This window comes from Vicugna pacos, chromosome 7 (genome assembly GCF_048564905.1).
Source record: "Vicugna pacos chromosome 7, VicPac4, whole genome shotgun sequence".
NCBI lineage: Eukaryota > Metazoa > Chordata > Mammalia > Artiodactyla > Camelidae > Vicugna > Vicugna pacos.
The window spans coordinates 37,231,214-37,250,348 of record NC_132993.1 but is presented as its reverse complement, the minus strand read 5'-3'; positions in this window follow the sequence as shown (position 1 = coordinate 37,250,348).

Here is a 19,135-nt window from a genome sequence, read left to right as displayed (position 1 = left end):
TTCCCAGGTGAAACTTCAAGAGCAAGAAACTAAACTGAGTGAGATTGATTCCCTTGCTTATATCATGTCCTAGAAAGGTCTCCCTGGCCACGTACTGGCCAGCTCTTCCTCTTCCCCTGGGTCACCTCCAGCCAAGGCTGGGTAGCTGTCCCTGGGTCGAGTCCTGAACAGAGGCTGCCTCTGGGGAGGGCCTCTGCAGGACTCCAAGTGCTGGGTATATGAAGCAACACAGACTGAAGGAGCAAGATAGTCACCAACCCCATGAAGAAGAATGAAGGGCTCCTGTCCCCACCTTGGGGAGGGGACGATGAACGAGCACCTAAGAACAGTGGCCAATTTTGCGCTTCCTGATTTAAAATAAATTTTTTGTTTTTTAAAAATGGAGCCTGGAAATGTTTCTCTTTCCTGACTTGAGTTTGTGCAGCAAGTCTGCTGACCACAAATGGGGCAGGTCTAGAGGGAAATGTTTCCCACACTTTTCAAATCACTTTTGTGTGGTGCTTCTGGAAACATCTTACGGAGCTGCTTTCTCGTACAACACAGTCTGGGACATGGCAGGCGGCAGAAAAGTGTTTCCCAAACCTCTGAAACCCGTCTCAGCTTTCTGCAAGCACACATTGCAGCAGTGGCCCCATCACAAACACTGAACCTAGAAGTTTCCCCCACAGACTCCGAAGTGAGCCTCCTCAGCACTGCCTCCCCCAGGGCCAGTTTCCCTGGGTTCTGTGCTGCAGGCAGGTTAATAAGCACAGGAAGGGGCTGGGGCTGCACCCAGCAGCGGAGCTGTTCTTCGCCTTTCCCCAGTAAAGTCAACCTTGGCTTCATCACTGCACAATCTAAATGGCTGGATACTGTTGTATTATTGCTGTTACCATCCATATTTTTACCTTAGAGAAAATGCTAAAAAAATAAATGAGTCTTTATACAATGACAGGGATCTAATACACATGAGTGTTTCTTCTTTTGAGAACCTGCTGGTGACATGTGCACGGCCAGGCCACTCATCAGTGTCATCGTGATCCATCAGCACGTCCCCTCGCCGCCATGGCAGTGGAGCAGAATAAAACCCTGTCAGCCAGGTGGCTCTCAAATCCACCCGGAAGCCTGTTGTGTAGCCCTGATGACAGTGTATTTCGCCAGACTCTGTGTCAGTACAGGCCTGAGGCTGGGGTTTAGCTTTCCTTTGGAAACCAGACCAGTGAAGGGACCTTGGACTTGCCCCTTGATATCCAAGCCAGTGAGAAGTACTAATTCATGACAATGACACTGACCAGTGGTGATTGAGGAGATGGTGGCTGGGTGAATAATAGGGGACCGGGTGACGTACTGTAACTCAGCTCCCATCATGTTCGATCAGCTGAGAGTGTCTTGGATCTGAGAGGTTGTACCTCTGGGCCTTGAGGGAAGTCTCCAGATTTCAGCACACTTGTGAATGACTCATGGTGCGCTCTGGCCAGCGGAAGCGTTAAAGATGATTTAGAGCAAGTGGGACTCGTTTGTGGTTACGTGGACATCTTTAAGTGTCCAATTGCCAGCTTTTCTGGGGCTTCAAAACTTATTGAGCTTGGAACAATGCCAGGCCCATAGAAAACTGTCAATTTGGTTTTTGCTCCCCTCTCCCTGGCCCCTCCCAATGCTTCTTTCCCCTTCTGGGTTGCCCCTGCTCTTGGGCCCTAATATGCTCCTGATGTCCCCAAAGCTCCCCACCAGGATAACATAACAGAATGGTAGACACCTTTAAGTGAGCATGGTGCCAGGAGTTCCACACACAAAATCCTCACATAAGTTCTGCATTTTAACATGACAAAATTAAGTTACTTGCCCCCAAACCACAGCAATGGTGCAGGAAATGACATTGGAATGCAAGTTAATACTCCATCCTTCCTCACCCTCCCTTATGTTGCACTGTACACATCTGTCACCCTCCTTATCGGCTTTTCCCTCCCATCTATGTTTCATTCCTTCTCAGCTGAAAACTAAGCTTCCTATAGCAGTGGTTCTCAAAGTGTGGTCCCACACTGACAATAGCATCACCCAGAATTAGATTCTTAGACCCCACTTAGGACCTACTAAGTCAGAAACTAGGGGTAGGGCCCAGAGGTCTTTAGCAAAGCGCTCCAGATAAGCTTGGTGCACACCAGAGCATGAGGACCACAGGGCTGAAGGATTCAAACCAACGTGTGGCTGAGATTACTGAGCCGTGAAACAATCAATTCTCCCCACCTTGTATGAGAAGATATCTGAGGCTCTAGAAGATTACAGTTGTCTCCATCTTTGGGGAGTATTCACAATTGTTTTCTTTGGTGTTTTGTCTTCTAGATCAAATCCATTCTCCGCTCAAGTTCAGCAGGACCAACTTGGGCACTGACATCGACCTTTTCCAGTGACCCACACCAGCTACAGTTCTCAGCCACTGCCTGGAGTATTTTGTCGCATCCTCCCAGTGAGTGAGATTATTTCATTTGCATCGACTTTCCCAGTGGTAAATTATTCAAAATAGCAACAACAACAACAAATAGCTTGAATGGAGACAGTAAAAGGAGGAGACAGTGAAGGGGGGAATGTTTATAGGCAACTGGTCAGATGGATTTCTTTTTATTATGGAAAAAATCACATAAATGTACCATCTTAACCATTTTTAAGTGCACAAGTCAGTGGCATTGAGAACATTCACAATGTTGTGCAATTATCACCACCATCCATCTCCAGAACTTTCTCATCTTCCCAAACTTTGTGCCCCGTAAACACTAACTCCCCATTCTGCCCTCCCCTAGTTCCTGGCAGCCTCTCTTCTGTTTTCTGTCTCTATGAATCTGAGGTACTCTGGGCACCTCACATAAGTGGAATCATACAATATCTTTCCTTTTGTAACTGGCTTATTTCACATATTGTCCTCCAGGTTCAAATATACTACAGCTTGTGTCAGAGCTTCCTACCCTCTTAAGGCTGAATAATATATCATTGTATGTATATATCGTTTACCCATTCCTCCATCAGTGAACATTTGGGTTGCTTCCACCTTTTGGTTACTGTAATGCTGCTAACAACATTGGTGTACAAATATCTGTTTGAGTCTCTGCTTTCAATTCTTTTGAGTATCACCCACAAGTTGAATTGCTGGATCAGACAGTAATTCTATGTTTAATTTTTTGAGGAATCATTATACTATTTTCTACAGTGGCTGCACCATTTTGCATTCACACCAGCAATGCACAAGAGTTCCTATTTCTGTGCATCCTCACCAACACTTACATTTTTGTGTTGTTTTCTTATATTAGCCATCCTAATGGGTGTGATGTAGGATGGACTTTTTTAGGATGCTTCTCTCCACCGATCACCTAAAAGAATATGTTTTCTAGTGCTCCAATGTGTTTCTTAGCATGTTAGACCTGAAGGTACCTAAACGATTGCCGAGTCTAGTAGCTTTCAAACTGTTTAAACAGCAGAGCCTTCCCCACCTCCCACCAGTTCAGTCTTTTTGGGACTTTAAAATATAAAAGAGATCAAAGTAGAGATTCTCAGATTAATCCAAAGGCGGGATTGAGCCCATCCCTTAGCCTCCTTCTCTACCCCCTCCCCCATAGAGCTTGAGGCCAGAACTCAGCTTGAAAACCGCTGATCCAGCCCAGTGATAGGCGCAGATGACAAAACTGCAGTCTCTGTCTCAATCCCACACAGGACTGTGTGCTCTGTGAGAGCAAGATACCGTCTGTCTGGGGCAGCCCTGTCTCAGCAGCAGCTAGCACGGTGCTTGTTACATGTAAGTGCTCTGTTCATCTGTGCATCGGATGCCTGGCCGAATGAATGAATGAATGAATGAGACCGAATTTTAACTAAAGTCTAAAACCAAAGCTGAAGCAAAAACCATGACTGCTGAGTCTCATTCAGGGATCTCTCTATACACGTGGTTCTCAAACTTGGGCCTGGATCAGAGTCACATGGAGGGCTTGTTAAAATACAAATTTCTAGGAGATTCTGTATTAGTAGGTCTTGGGTGGGGCCTGAGATTTTGCATTACTAACAATTTCCAGCTGGCACAGGAACTTTGGGGTGGGCTTGGTGGGACGGGAAGAAACTAGAGACCCTGAGAAGAGGCAGCAGCTACCTATGTGGTCCTGGGGGAGCCCAGGCCCTGTGTGGCTCCGTCTTCCTATTTTTTTAAGATGAATCACAAATCTAAAATTTTTTACTTAAGTATAGTTGATTTACAATATTGTATTAGTTTCAGTTGTATAACATAGTGATTCAGTACTTTTACAGATTATACTCCATTTAAAATTATTTTAAAATATTGGCTACATTCCCTGTGCTATACAATATATCCCTGTAGCTTAATTATTTTATGCATAATAGTTTGTACCTCTTAATCCCCTACCCCTGTCTTGCTCCTCCTTCTACCAGTTTGTTTTCTAGATCTGTGTCTGTTTCTGTTTTGCTATTATTCATTTGTTTACTTTTTTAGAGTCCACATATAAGTGATAATATACAGTATTTGTCATTCTGTGACTTGTTTCACTAAGTAAAATGCCCTCCAGTTCCATCCATGTTGTTGCAAATGGCAAAATTTCATTCTTTTTATGTCTGAGTAGTATTTCATAATATGTGTGTGTGTGTGTGTATACACACACAGATATACATACACACACACATACATACCACATCTTCTTTATCCATTCATCTATTGATGGACATTTAGGTTGCTTCCATATTTTGGCAATTGTAAATAATGCTGCTATGAACATTGGGGTAATTGTATCTTTTCGAGTTAGTGTTTTCATTTTCTTTGGATATGTACCCGGAAGTGTAATTACTGGATCATACAGTAGAGAAATCGAAATCTTTGTGTGAAATCCCTAAATTTTCTAATGAAAGCTTAACTTTTTTTAACCTGTGTAGGCCAAGTAGAATGTTCTGAGGGCTGAAGAGCATCCCAAGCTCACCAGTTTGCAATCTTTGGTCTAAGGGAAGAGCAAGTCAAAGCGAATATTCAATAATTCCCACAAAAGAAAATCCCATACAACTAAGGGTAAACATAAATGAAAAGGATCCCAGGGGTAAGAACCAAGATGTTCAGAGAAGAAAAATACTGGGGGGAGAGAGGGGCTATTTGGCTGAGAACCGGACAAATTATCGGCATGGCCTGTCTGCATTAATCAAAACTGCCAGATAATTACTCACCTCCCGACTTCAGAGAGCCTGTTAACTATTCATTTTCACAGTTGCATCCTAAATTTAGCTCTGACTTCTGATAACTGGGACTTTGCTTCGGGTCTATTCTCTGACCTGGTCCTGGCTAACATCCAACACTCCGACACCCTAGGGAGGTGCAGAAGAGACAACCTGAGTTGTGTTGCCCCACAGCTGGCCCTTCAGAGCCCCAGACAGAATGTGAGCAGCCACCGCTTGCCTGTAGCTGGTGGGGACGGCAAGGGCTGGCCCACGGGACTACACAGACATTTTGGAGCTAGGTACACATGTACTTAGTCCATACTCCTAGTTCTAATTTAATTCTCCACAAATAGTTCTTATTTTAGGGAAGAGGTCATTGGAGTTCAAAGAGGTTAAATAACTTGGCCAGGGCCACCCAGCCAGGAAGTGGTAACACTGGGATTTTTACTTGGGTCTCCTATGTTATGTCCACTCTTTCTTCTACATCCTAATGGGCTGTTGAAGTTAAATCAACCCAAGTTACCTCCTTACTAAAATGCTCTCAATAACTCCCTGGTATAGTGTCTTAAAAACAAAACAAAATACAAAGTAGGGGCATTCAAGGCTAGCCAGTTTCAGTCTCGTCTCTCCCACTCACTAACATGCAAACTCACGCAGGTGACTCTGCCGCCCTGCTCTTGGGTCTTCTCTCCTGTGAAGTGGCGATTCCATCTACTCAGAAAGTGCCATGAAGAATATATTCGTTGCATAAAAAGAATCTAACCCAGCACCTGGCACAGATAAAGCACTCAATAAATGGGATTTTTCCTTTCCCAATTGGAAGATTGGGCAGTTTCCTTAATATGTACTGGGTAGTCCACACACGCATCCCCTCCTGTGATACTGGTCATTTGGTATAGTTGCCAAAGGTGAGAGCCTCTGCTGCACCCTCCTGCCACCCAAGAAAAGTGCAGAGGCCCCAGCTTCTTGCCCTCACCCTCAGAAATATTGTAGATGTCAGTCACCTCCAGGAATGCCTTCCACAGAACACAGCTCTACTTGATACTAGTAGTTCTTTTAAGAAGCCTGAGTTAAACAAAGCTAAACAGATTTTTTTCCCTGCAGATCGTTTCAGAGCTTTTAAAACACTAATACGCTTTATGATATTCCAAAGAGAACAGTATACAGCCTTACCCAAATTTATTTAACTACAGTGCCTTGTTTTTCCACTGAGAATCTTGCCAAATAAATGTCTTTTAAAAAGTACATGCTGGGAAGTCCTGGCCAGACACTTAACCTGACTCTAGTTTATTCCCATCACCAGCCTGAAGTGATGGCTGCAGCTCTGCTAAGACTAGACCAGGGCTAACCCATCAGTGGACTTTCCCAATGTCCCCTCATTTAAATGTGTAATGGCTTTCTCTTCGGTGTGTGTAGCATCCACTAACACTCAGGCTAGTGAGGTTTGGATATACATTTCAGAGCTGCTGGCCCAAGCTCTAATAGAACAAGGACTAGCGCTTAGAGATTTGGGGCCACTTCCGGGTAGAAGTGGATAATAGGGAGGCAGAGCCACCTAGAGGAGACTTGTGTTACTGCACTAGGAGAGCAGCTAGGAGCCCATGAACATAGGGACTGGAGGATGCAACACAGTGCCTAGCGGAAATGGTTCTATCCTCTCTTTGCTTCAAATGGAATTTTCACGAGAGCAGGGTTTTCACAAGTGGACCTTTTATTTTTGTTTGATGGGGGTGAGTATAGAGATGTGATCTTGGCCAACAATTTATGTTATGACAAAATGTGTGTTGGAACAGAGGGGATTTCATGCAGATGTTTCCTCTGCAGGGTTGAATGTTCATTAAAGTATGCACAAAAGTGGACCCATTTTCAGTCACTCCGTATCAACTGCAATGTAACTGTGAGATTGTTTTCACCCTGACAACGAGATGTTCCAATCAGTTTACAGAACATTCCACACAAAACATTTGAGGGCTCCTCATTATAGCAACTAAAGCTTCACAGTGATTTCCTAGATTTGTCTTTAGTATTTTGAAAAATAGCCCTTTTCCCAAAAAAAAAGCCTGATGGACCACATTTTGTGATAAAAGCAAAAGAAGCATGTTAATGCACTTAGTAACAGATGGGCACAGATGTGTTCAGGCTGATGGGAAAGTTCTTATCAGACCTCTCAGGGCAGGCGAGGGAGGAGAGTCATGTGCTGGGACAGATCATTCTGAGCTCCTCTTGTGTGCAAGGAGTGAGAGTCATTCCTTCACCCAACATCCAACAGTGTTTCCTACAAGCCTGTTATATCCCAGACATTATGGTAGATGCAGTGGATAGCCTGGTGAGGACAACAGACGTGGCCCCTTGTCATTGTGGTACTTCCACCAACCCACAGAAGTGGGAGCAACATTTCCAAGTAGGAACAATCTCAAAGATCATCCTTTGAGAGATTCTAATTAAGAGATGTTTCCACATTTAAAGTGGAATTTTCCAACAAGAAATAAAGAGAGGCCATTTGCATTTTGCTAGGTAGGATAGTTGTGCCTAAAGTACATGTTAATTTGTCTTTTCCAACCATTCATTGATGTTAGTGCCCTTATGAACACTTTCCATCTGAAAATCTTTATGGAGAAACTTTGGTCTATTTCTGTAGGAACATACTATCTAAGCAATCTGTCCATTAAGACAAGCTTCAATTATCTTGATGATTGATAGTTCATAATTAGATAAGCTAATGAAAGCTTTATAATCTGAAAATTCAAATATTAAGAACCCCAAAATGATGCTTATCATTTTGTATTTTTTGTTGAAGTATAGTTGATTTACAATGTTGTGTTAGTTTCTGATGTACAGCAAAGCAATTCAGTTATAGATAAATATATTCTTCTTATTTTTTCCATTATGATTTATTACAAGATATTGACTATAGTTCTCTGTGCTGTACAATAGGACCTTGTTTTTATCTATTTTATATATAGTAGTTTGTATCTGCTAATCCCAAACTCCTAATTTATCCCTCCCCTACCCCCTTTCCACTTTGGTAACCATAAGTTTGTTTTCTATGTCTGTGAGTCTGTTTCTATTTTGTAAATAAGTTCTTTTGTGTCATATTTTAGATTCCACATGTAAGTGATATTATTTGCTTTTGTCTTTCTCTGTCTGACTTACATCACTTAATACAATAATCTCTAGGTCTATCTATGTTGCTGCAAATGGTGTTATTTCATTTTTATGGCTGAGTAGTATTCCATTATATAAATATACCACAACTTCTATATCTAGTCATCTGCCAATGGACATTTAGGTTGTTCCTATGTCTTGGCTGTTGTAAATAGTGCTGCTATGAACATTAGGGTGCATGTATCTTTTTGAATTATAGTTTTCTCCAGGTGTATGCCCAGGAGCTGGATCATATGGCAACTCTATTTATGGGAACCTCAATTCTGTTTTCCATAGTGGCTGCACCAATTTGCATTGCCACCAACAGTGTTAGGAGGGTTCCTTTTTCTCCACACCCTCTGCAGATGCTTATCATTTTGAATGCTCCTGGATCACTTTTTGCCTTGTTTTTCTTTCTTCTTTTACATCTATTTTTTTTTGTTTCTGCTATTATGTTTTTTATTTTTCTCTATAAGTTTCTTTGTCCTTTAAGGAATAAATAAATTAAATAAGTTTTAATAATAAAACCTTCTGTGGAAAAGAGGAGCTTTCTTATATTATTTTTATAATAGCTAGCTAAATAATCTACAAAATAGTCTTGAATGCCAGCATTCCCAAGAGACTGGATCAATAATAACTCAGATAAAATCAAATGAAATCCGAAAAGAATACTCAAATCCCAAAACTCAAAATACCACTTACTCCTGCAGTTGTGAAAAAGTAACATGGTTCTTAATGACAAAAGCCATAAAACCCACAAGATGTGATTTTGGCTATAAAACAAGAAAATTGCAGAAGACAAGAGACTTTCTGGAGAAAAGAATATTCAAGTCTAAATATCTCACACCCTTTGTACGTGGAAATCACATTAGTGGTTACCTCGACGCTGGGAACATAGACTGGGAAGGGTCGTGGGGAAAACTTCTGGAATTCTGGGATGTCCTGTATCTCCACCTGGGTGGTAGTTACACAAGTGATTATTTATGTTAACGTTATCCAGCTGTACACTAAGATCGGTGTGTTTGACACACTTTACTCTGGTATACCCTAATCAAATTTATAGTAATTAAATTAGTCTGATACACCTTGATTGAATTAAATGTGCTTTACCATGTTATACCTTGATACGTATTCAAGCAATACATATGTGTATAGAATTTTTATTTCAGAAATTTCACTGAACCTTAATATAACCCAAAGTGAAATTTTAAAAGGGTTAAATTTCATTCACTATATTCTACATATACCCTTTTTCCCAAAGGAAATGGATAGATAGATAGATAGATATAATTTTAAAATGTCCACCTAGAGTAAGGATTAAAACCAAAGTATGTCCTGCTTGGAAAGAATCAGCACATCTTGACCTGAAACAAGGGGCCCTGGGTTTCCCTGGCCTCCTCACGCACAGGCCAGAACTCTGCTCTCCAGTGAGCGCACCAGGCTGGTCATGAGCCCTTCGGGAGTTGAGCTCTGGGGAGCTCTTCTCTGGAAGCAGGGAGACAGCTGGAGCTATGGAAGAAGCAGGTGTCCTGACAAGCCGAGGTCCAAGCGAGCAGCCCTGCCTGTTTAAGAACACAGAGAGGCCTTACTCAGCTGCTTGGACACGAGAGTGCCCCAGGAGCCGGGAGCTGCCAGGGAGAGAGAGGCCGCTTCCCCAGGCCTGCAAGAGGCACAGCTGCCTGTGCGTTCTTTACTGCTGACCTACCCTCCCACGTCATCGCAGCAACCAACTGCTTGACTTTCAGTGGATTCGTGGAAGAATATGTATGTCTTGAAAATATGTATATATGTTATACATATATAAAATGTTATAAACATTAAACAGAAGAATACCAAAGCCTGGGGGTGCAGTGCCTGGTGATTCTTAGTGAGGGAGCCCTCCATTCAAGTCAAAGGAGCCAGCATTGACAACCCGCCACACACTCGATGCCACGTGTTGGGCAGAGTCCTGGGGAAACGGAAACCCACAGAAACACGGATTCGGTGTGGAAGGCAGGCCGGCAAACGAACCATTGCCAGCCGTGCCGCCTAGATCACAGGTGGGTGCAAAGTGCTGACAGAACTATAAGGTGCGGGAGGCTCAGTCCGTCCAGGCGAGTTAGGGGGGCTCTCGAGAGGAAATCATTTCCAGCTGGGTCTTGATAAGGCCTCGTGTTGTAGGAAATCCTAACATATTCTAACATAAGATATGATGAAGAAAGTAAAAATGTCCCCCAGAGTCCCGCTACCCAGGGCAGTCACTGTGAGCCTCTTATGGCCCATCCCCCCTTCCAGATCTCTCTGTCCAGCCAACGTTCATCAACCCCATTTGCTGGCTCTTTGCTAAAGTTTCATCACAGTCTCATTTTTTCCACACAGCAAACCTAGATAGCAGGTAGAACTGGAGAGAGTGGTACTGATGTGGGGACTGGCATGAGTGTCAATTCTGGTTTACTGGCAAGGAGATGGGGAGGTTTAAAGAAGAGAATTAACCTGCTTGGGTTGCCCCAGCTGGTAAATAGCAGAACTGACCACCTGGTCTGTCTGACTGCAGAGCCCAGGCTCCTTACAATCTCAGAGGACGGGTCCTGTTCCCAGCTCCAGCCAGGAGTCCAGGGTGACCCGGAACGTGAGGGTGGGGAGGAGCAGGTGGTGAGTGGCAGGAGGTGAAGCTGGGCGCAGAAAACACTGAGTGCTTTGCTGAGAAGTTTGGACTTCAGCCTGACAATAATGAAGTGTCCTCTGTGATTCTTAAGAATGAAAGTAACGAGATCTGTTTGGTGTTCTGGAAAGATTCTGCTGGCAGCCATGCGCATGTTGGGGCATAACCTGCAGCAAGATGAGTGTTATGGAGAAATCCAGGTGTGGAATGAGATGATCTTCAACCAGAACAGCAGGCCTGGGGAAGAAGAACCAAGGAACCCATCAGGTGGAATCACTGAGTGGAAGGATGTGGGGGACAAGTTAGAAAGAGGAAATCAAGGAGGACTCTAAGCTGGAGTCCAAGTCTCAGTGGCCAAGGGGGTTCTGTTCATGAGGACCCTTCCTGTGCTGAGCACTGTGCTGGATACTAGAGCACAAAGATGAATTAAAACCTACCTAGTTCATAACTGGGACTCTTGAATGGACCCATGGCATCACCCTTACTCCACATCCCCTTCGGTGGAAAACACAGAAACAATGAGACCCACGTGTACACATCAACCTGACACAAACCTGTCATTTGAGATGAACATGCCACAGACTTTCAAAAGCAGCCTTTCTTGGGGGTCTGAAGCCAGAAGGTTGGACTAAGGTTGATTTTTAATTATTTACAAAAATATCTAGATGCTGTGATGAATTGCAGTGGAGGAAGAAACCATTTGTTTCCATTTTTTTTAATGCCATCAACATGAACTTCAAGTTCTCATTCCTAGATCTTGGTGCCACACAGGGCCACATTCAATCAGATTCTCTTCCAGGGTTATTATTTTAAACTCATCCAGACTTGAGCTCTTTGTGTTATTAGAAAAAAAAATCTGAGACATACCTTTGGCAGAATTGAATAGTGGCATTAGTGCAATTAAATCTAACGGAAGAAGATTTGATAAGCTCTGATCTTTTATAGATAGTGACTTAGCCCTATTGGAGTGGAACTCTCCATAACTGAAACAGCTTTCAGCCTTTCGATATCTCCTGGTATCATGAATCTACATGGTAGGAATTTTGAACCACAAACTCAGGTGAAGAAGAATAGTGCTCTCATTATCCTACCACTTCCCTTGATTTCTGACTCTCACCCCTTTCCCACTGTCTTGGCTGAACACTGAGCATCAGTCTCTCTGGGGGTTTCTAACCCCCTGCCCGCTCCCTCCCCTGGGCCTGTACGGGAATCTCAGCGGGACAGGGCAGCTGTGTGTTCCTCGCCCACTGTCCGCCGGGCTCATGCTGCCCCACAGTCGGCCCTGTCCATGTGGCGTTGGGTGTGGAATTTCCAAACTAAACCCCTACAGATCGAAAGTGACTTGCAGAGGTTTTGTTTTTGGTTTTGGCCCACACGCTGATTTTTTTTTTTTTAAATCAGGACATTTCACATGTTTTTTCTTGCGGTCAGTACTACCTGGAAAGGAGAGAAAAGGGTGCAGAACTGGGCAGAGGGAGGAGCGGCGCTACCAGGCAGGCTCAACGGCGGTCTCAGCTGACCCAAGGAGGAGCTCGGAGGCTGCAGGGCCCTTTGGATGTGGTAAAGGCAGCCAGGCCTTATTCTCCTCATGGACCAATCACTGGCTGTGGCTGCCCCCAGAAAGGAGCACAGCTTTGGGCTGGGTGGCTCTCTTCAGCTTAAGGGCAGCCCCTGGCAGCTGGGGAATCGGTCCCTCAGTCTGACGGGGGATCTGGGTGGTGTGTGGCAGCATCAACTGGCGGGGAGAATCAGCAGGCCAAGAGGGGTGTCACAAGCCCCTCTACTCTACACCCTGTTTCTGGTCCTCGTGGGCATATGCATACACATACAGTAGAATGTTATTCAGCCATAAAAAAAAGAAAGAAAGAAATCCTACCATTTGCAGCAACATGGATGGACCCTGAAGGCATCATGCTAAGTGAAATACATCAGACAGAGAAAGGCAAATACTGTAGGATCTCGCTCATCTGTAGGATCTAAAAAAAAAAAAAAAAAAAAACCCAAAAAACCTCATAGAAAAAAGAGATCAGATTTGTGGTTACCAGAGAGGCAGGAAATTGGGATGGAGGAGTTGAATAAAGTTGGTCAAAAGGTACAAACTTCCAGTTATAAGTACGTCCTGGGGATGTAACCTACAGCATGATGACAATAGTTCATAATATTGTATATTGGAAAGTTGGAAAGAGTAGATCTTCAAAGTTAACCACATGGGGAAAAAAATATGTTGTACACCTGAAACTAATATAATGTTATATGTCAATTATATCTCAATGAAACAAAAATAATTTTTTGAATGCCAAGTCAGCTCTCTGAGTGTCTGGCCAATTCCCCAACTCGCAGCCCCGTAGTGAAGCATCTTTCTGCCTATTATGTGGCTGTACCCACAACACCGAGCAAGCTGGTCACACCTTCCTGTTCTCAGTGTACTTTCGGCTTGTGCAGGTCTGTTTGGCAGATTCATGATTCTCTTTATCTACCCTAGAGCGTATTATGTAGAGAAAATGCATGCCTATAATTTATAGAAAGATATGTATTTAGTAAACAGAGGAGACTGATACCCATGTCAAAAAATATATGTCCACATGATTCAGCCACACCGAAGCTGTGATGTGGAGACAGGGTTGGTGGTTGGCCTGGGAGCTCCGTGTGTTGAGAGGGCAGTGTCTGTCCGTAAGCTGGGTACCACAGGCTGTGTCTCAGTCAGAAATTGCTTGCAATGGATCTGGACTCAGAGTCCTTACATTTTTGTGAACTAGTTTGCATGAAATGAGCAAAACCTCAAGGAAATGCTGAGCCTGGGCAGTGGACTTGAGGATGGGAAAGATGAGCACTGAGATGCTGTCTGCGGGACGGGAGGCCTCCCAGCAAGCAACCTCTTGAGGGTTCCCAGGGGCCCAGGACTCAGGCCAGAAGGGAGAGTCAGGACACTTAAGGAAATGGACTGGTGGCAGGAACACATTTGCTTTTTTCCAAACTCTGAGAGAGAAAAACCATCCTCCCTGCCTTCCAGAAGCTCCTAGAAAATGGAGCATAGGCAGCAAGGGCTTCCCCACAGACTGGAAAGGTTGGGAGGAAAAGTGGAGAAAGTGACAGACTGGGCTTAGGGGAGCGAGGACTGGAGGATGATTTTCAGAGAAGGTGACACCTGCAGTGGGCTTTAGAGGATGAGAGGGTTTCACCAAGCGGAGGGTGCCTTCATGGCCAGGGGCAGAGGGGAACCACTGTGATCTCAGAACACCTGCGGTGCCTTCATCTCCCCTGTGCGGGACAGAATGAGGGACAGAATGAGGAACAGAAAGAGGTGGATTGTGGAGAAGTGTCCTTCACAAGATTCTTAAGTCTCCACTCTTCCCTAATATGGCTCCCATCAAATACAGATGTGAGACCAGCTCTGAAAAAGAAAGGCATTGTCTTCCCCTGCAAACCTAATTTCAACGCACGAGGCGACCACTCAGATGTACGATGGAGATTGCCCCAGCCAGCGGGTCAGCTGCCTGCCACTTGCCCTTAGAAAATGAAGACACAGACAGCTTTCCAGGAAGACAAAACTGAATTGACTTAGTCAGTTTTCGTTTCTCTCCAGCTCACCAAATTTATATTAACTGTTATCGGGTGACCCGATTAACCTCTCTGCGCCTTGAATCAATTACTCTTGCCATGTTCTTCATGATGAGGGAAGAGTCTGTTCAAGAAATGTATTTTGAGTACCTACACTGTACCAGACATTGTCAGAGAGCTGAAGATTCAAAGATGAAAAACAGGCTCATCAGAGGACTAAAACTGCAGAGAGGAGAGCCACCCATCACCTGCAGTGATGGAACTGTGTTGCACGGAAAATAAAAACGTGGACATACAGGAGTTGTCCTGATATACACACGGTCCACAGAGCCCACAGCCCCTGAAGTGGGACAGACAATAGGCACCATGGAGAAGCAGCACATGCACCTCCTCCAGAGAGGCTCCTCAGAACACTGTCCCCTGTGGAGGGGGGGCTGTGACCAAAGAACTGCTTTGGGGTGTCCACGGGGAATGCTTTCAGCTCTACCGTATGTTTGAAATTTCTTATTTAGCAAAAGGGTTAGAGAGAAGAATGCTCTTTTAAATCTGTGCCTCTCAGAATTTAGTATGCGTAAGACCCACCCAGGGGTCTTGGTAATGGGGTGAAGACCCAGGATGCTCTCCATCAGACCTGTGGGGGTTCCCTTGTGACCTCACATACAGATCTTCCCAGACACTCTCCAGGGGAAAAAATTATTCTACAGGGCCTGATGTCATTGGACAGCAAGGAAAAGAGAAGAAAGGGAGCAGGTCGGCTTGATTAGCTTCTATACAGGACCCTACCAGCCAAGGTCTTGAATGGTGGATCTCCCTTCTGGGACCTCAAGGGGCACTCCAGTGTAAAGGTTAAAAAGCCCCAGATACGGAGCTGAGCATTCCATCTCTGCGAGCGACACCCACTGTGACCACAGCCCTGGCAGCCAAGCCAAAGATGACGATCCCACCAGTCAGGGGCTGTCCTCCCATCTCTGCCCCAAGACACCCAGCAGCAGCTTGGTTTTATGTGTCCAAATCCATGTTCCGCTACAGATAACAAATTCAACCAGAAGGTCAAGATGAATTTCTGGTATTATTTGCAGCTCTGAGGATGAGCCTTGTCCCATTGAACACACTCTGGAAGTCAGGCTGCAGCAACTGGGAACTCTGGCCAGCCCCCCGACCTGCCACAGTACTGACTGTATGCTTGTGGCGGGGGGTGGAAAACAGAACAACCTTCTCACCAAGAAGACACTGCCCTTCAAAGGCTGCATGGCCCAAACCCACAACTGAAATGGACGAAAAGTCACATCCAGGGCCAGAAAGCCGCCGTATTGCCCAGCCAAACACGACTCTCAGCAACTAAGCCCACAGCCACATCCTCCGTGAAACCCAAGTTATGGAGAAAAGGCAGAGACCCTCTCTCCAGCGAGGCATCAACCTTCCAGGGCCCGAAAGCTGATCCGAAGGGGTGGCACCTTCCCACACCCTGGGAGAGAGGAGAGAGCTCCTATTCTGGCATGAATTGAATGAATGAATGAGTGAGTGGGTGATATTCATTGATCTCTGAGCCAGGCACTGAGAAGGGCTCTTTCACACGTCACATCAATAAGTCCTCACAGCAAGGTACATGTATTAATACCCCAGATGAGGCCTGGGAGACTAGCCAGCCTGCGCAAGGTCACAGGCATGGGGATAAAGGGCACATGACTCTTGGGAACTACAGGATGAGCTGAGGGCCCTGGGTCAAGAGGATACTCAGAAGCCCAGAGTCATGGCCTAGGGCCACCCACCTTCTGGAGCTGAGCCACATAGGAAAACCGGAGAAGCCCACAGACACAACCCGAAACCTGAAGAAACAAGAGGTCTGGGGTGAGGGAGGGCTGTTTTCAGGATTGTCCAGCTGGCTCTGGGCCAGTGACAGGGCAGCAGGAAGGGGGGTGGGGGTGGGGGAGAATGTTGTCAGAAGTGTGCGAGGGGCATGTAGGGGGTGTGGGGACCTGGGAGGGAGGAAGGCTTGTGGGGGCATGTTGAGGAGTGTCAGGGCATACCGGGGTATGGGAGGTGGAGGGTGTGAGGAGTGTGTGGGAAGCGCGTAGGGGGGATGAGGGGATGGGGGGTGTCAAAGCAGACAGTAGGCTGAGTCCACTGCTGCTCTCCTCATCATTTTCCCGCTAAGGGCTGCTGCTTTGCGATACAGACTCAGCCCTGGCACTTCTTGCCTGTGTGATGCCTGTGTCCAACTGCGGATCCGCTAGGCACTGGCGCCACCTAGAGTTGGTAACATTTTACCAGCCATTTTACCAAAGCTTGTGTCTACAGTCACCAACTTTCACTGAGGAGTCTTGGAACCCTAGAGCTCAGAGATTTGTCCAAGGGTAGGGCAGAAGTGGACTCAAAACTCATTCTCCCAGTCACCAGTCCTAGGGTCCATCCGGAGCAACTTGTTTCTCAACTTGCATGGGCTGCCACACACAAGACAGCCACCTTCACATGCAAGATAAGTGCTGTCACACTGACACCACGCTCCCTCCCTTGCTCACCAGCTGTGCTTACCTTCTCCCTTACTAAACATTTATCCACAGGTTATATTTTTAAAGAAATAGAATTTAAAAGAAAGTAAAACTTCCGACAATATCAGAACTCACAAACTGTAATTTGCAATCGACACAAATAACGTTTCAGCAGTAAGATTGCTCCCTGTGGACTCAGCAAATCTAAAAGTCTGCCAATTATGCACAGACCCTGGAAATCCTAATTTCACCCTCTTTATGTCTTATTCTGGGAAGATGAAGGGGAAACATGTAAGGGAACAGTTACTGTACAGGTATCTTTGCCTGTGTGCCCATTTATTAAGCAAGTGAATCATCCACAGACTTTGGACTTTAGCTGTCACTGAGGACAATTGCTAATGGCCCAGCTCATAGTTGAGCAGGTGGTCTGGGAGGAGGAAGGTCCTTGCTGCGTGCCCTGTGGCCCTCATCCATAGTGAGGAACCTCAGAAAACAGGCTCGGAAGACTTGTCTTAGAAGTGGTCATCTGCAGTCACCCTTTCCTTGGGAAAGTAAACTGTGATTCCCAGTGGGTCAGCACATCTCTCCTTCTATGGAAGCAGATAGCTTGAACCCAGGCAGGAAAACCAGGCTTTGCTGCTGATACAGTGTTCACGCTGGAGAGACCAGAGGGCTCTCTCCCCAGGGCTCAGCGCTTCACTTAGTCTGCAAAGCCAGCTCCTCCAAGACATTTTCCCTGTTCACCCCACACGAGACACAGTCACCATCCCTGCCCCTGTTCTCCCACAGCACCTTGTCATAATATTCACACAAAATAAAACCTGCCATCTAAACCTTTGGGTGGCTTTCCATTGCTGTTAGGATAAAAACCAAAGTCATCTACAGACCCTGCCTAGTCTGGCCTTGCTCACCTCCCAGCTCCTCCCTCACACCACACCCCCTTGTGCTTCTCTCTCCAGCTTCACCAGCCTTCTCTCAGCCTGTGGTTCTGCCTCCACAGGGTCATCATACACACTGTGCCCTCTCACTGAATGCTTTACCCTCCTCTCCACTGAGTCACATCTTGCTCCTTGGGGAAGCCTTCACCAACCTCCTTGTCTGGCCAAGTCTCCCCATTAGAGGTTCTTTGGGCACTCTAATGGCACATGTTCTAATTTGACCAGTGTCTGTCTCCCCGACAGGGCAGCAAGCTCCATGTTGGATTTTTATCTTATACCCTCCAGTTGCTATAGTAATGGTGACAACAACCACCATCTAAAAGACTCCTGCCAAGAGTTGGCAGATTGCAGATAATAATAGTAATGCAAGCACAGCAAATGGCAAGTGGCCGTGACACTTCGGCTTCTCATGAGAGCGAGTCCTCAGCCACATTATTGGATAAAAGTTAAGACAGTCTAATCAGATCTGACAAGAAGGCAGCCAGAAAGAGCCAGAAGTATCAGGTATTGGTGATATTTCAACAACAAGGATAAGTAAGACAGAAACTGCTCCTGAGCTCTGAAGAGATTATACTGTTGAGCTTGAAAAAGCAAAGCGCAGAACACAGAGTAATAACCCTCAACCACTCATAAAACAGAAGGGAAATGCTCTCTGTATTGGCTTGTCTGTGCATTTTAAAAACAATGTTGGAAAGATACACCAGACATGAACAGCAGTGGTAACTTGGTTAGAAGAGCAAGAACTAAGGAGACTGACAGAGAAGGAAGGAGACAGCTCAGTGTTCTACTTAGAATTTTTGAAATTTGAACCATGTGAATGTATTATTCCTCAAAAAAGTAAAAATAATATGTTAATGACCTCTTTCACAGGACCTTGTCCAGGTGTTTTTGAACTATGTTCAAAAAAACAAAAAACAAAAAAAAAACCCTCTGCTTGGAGTCTACCCTGCTGGTCTACAAGATCCATTTAAAAAGCCAATTAGATTTGCTTCATTCCTAATGCTTTTTTTTAACCTCCAAAAATCTATTCTTCAGAACATATCTAAATGTGGCAATGGAAAGAAAAGGAGGGAGAATGGGAGGAAAGCAGGGTAGAAAATTTCAGTGGGTGCCTCTTGCCTCCAATCCAGAGAGACACCAATTTGCTCCCCCACTAAACTTACCCCCACCCCCCACTTCCACTATCTGTGAGGAAC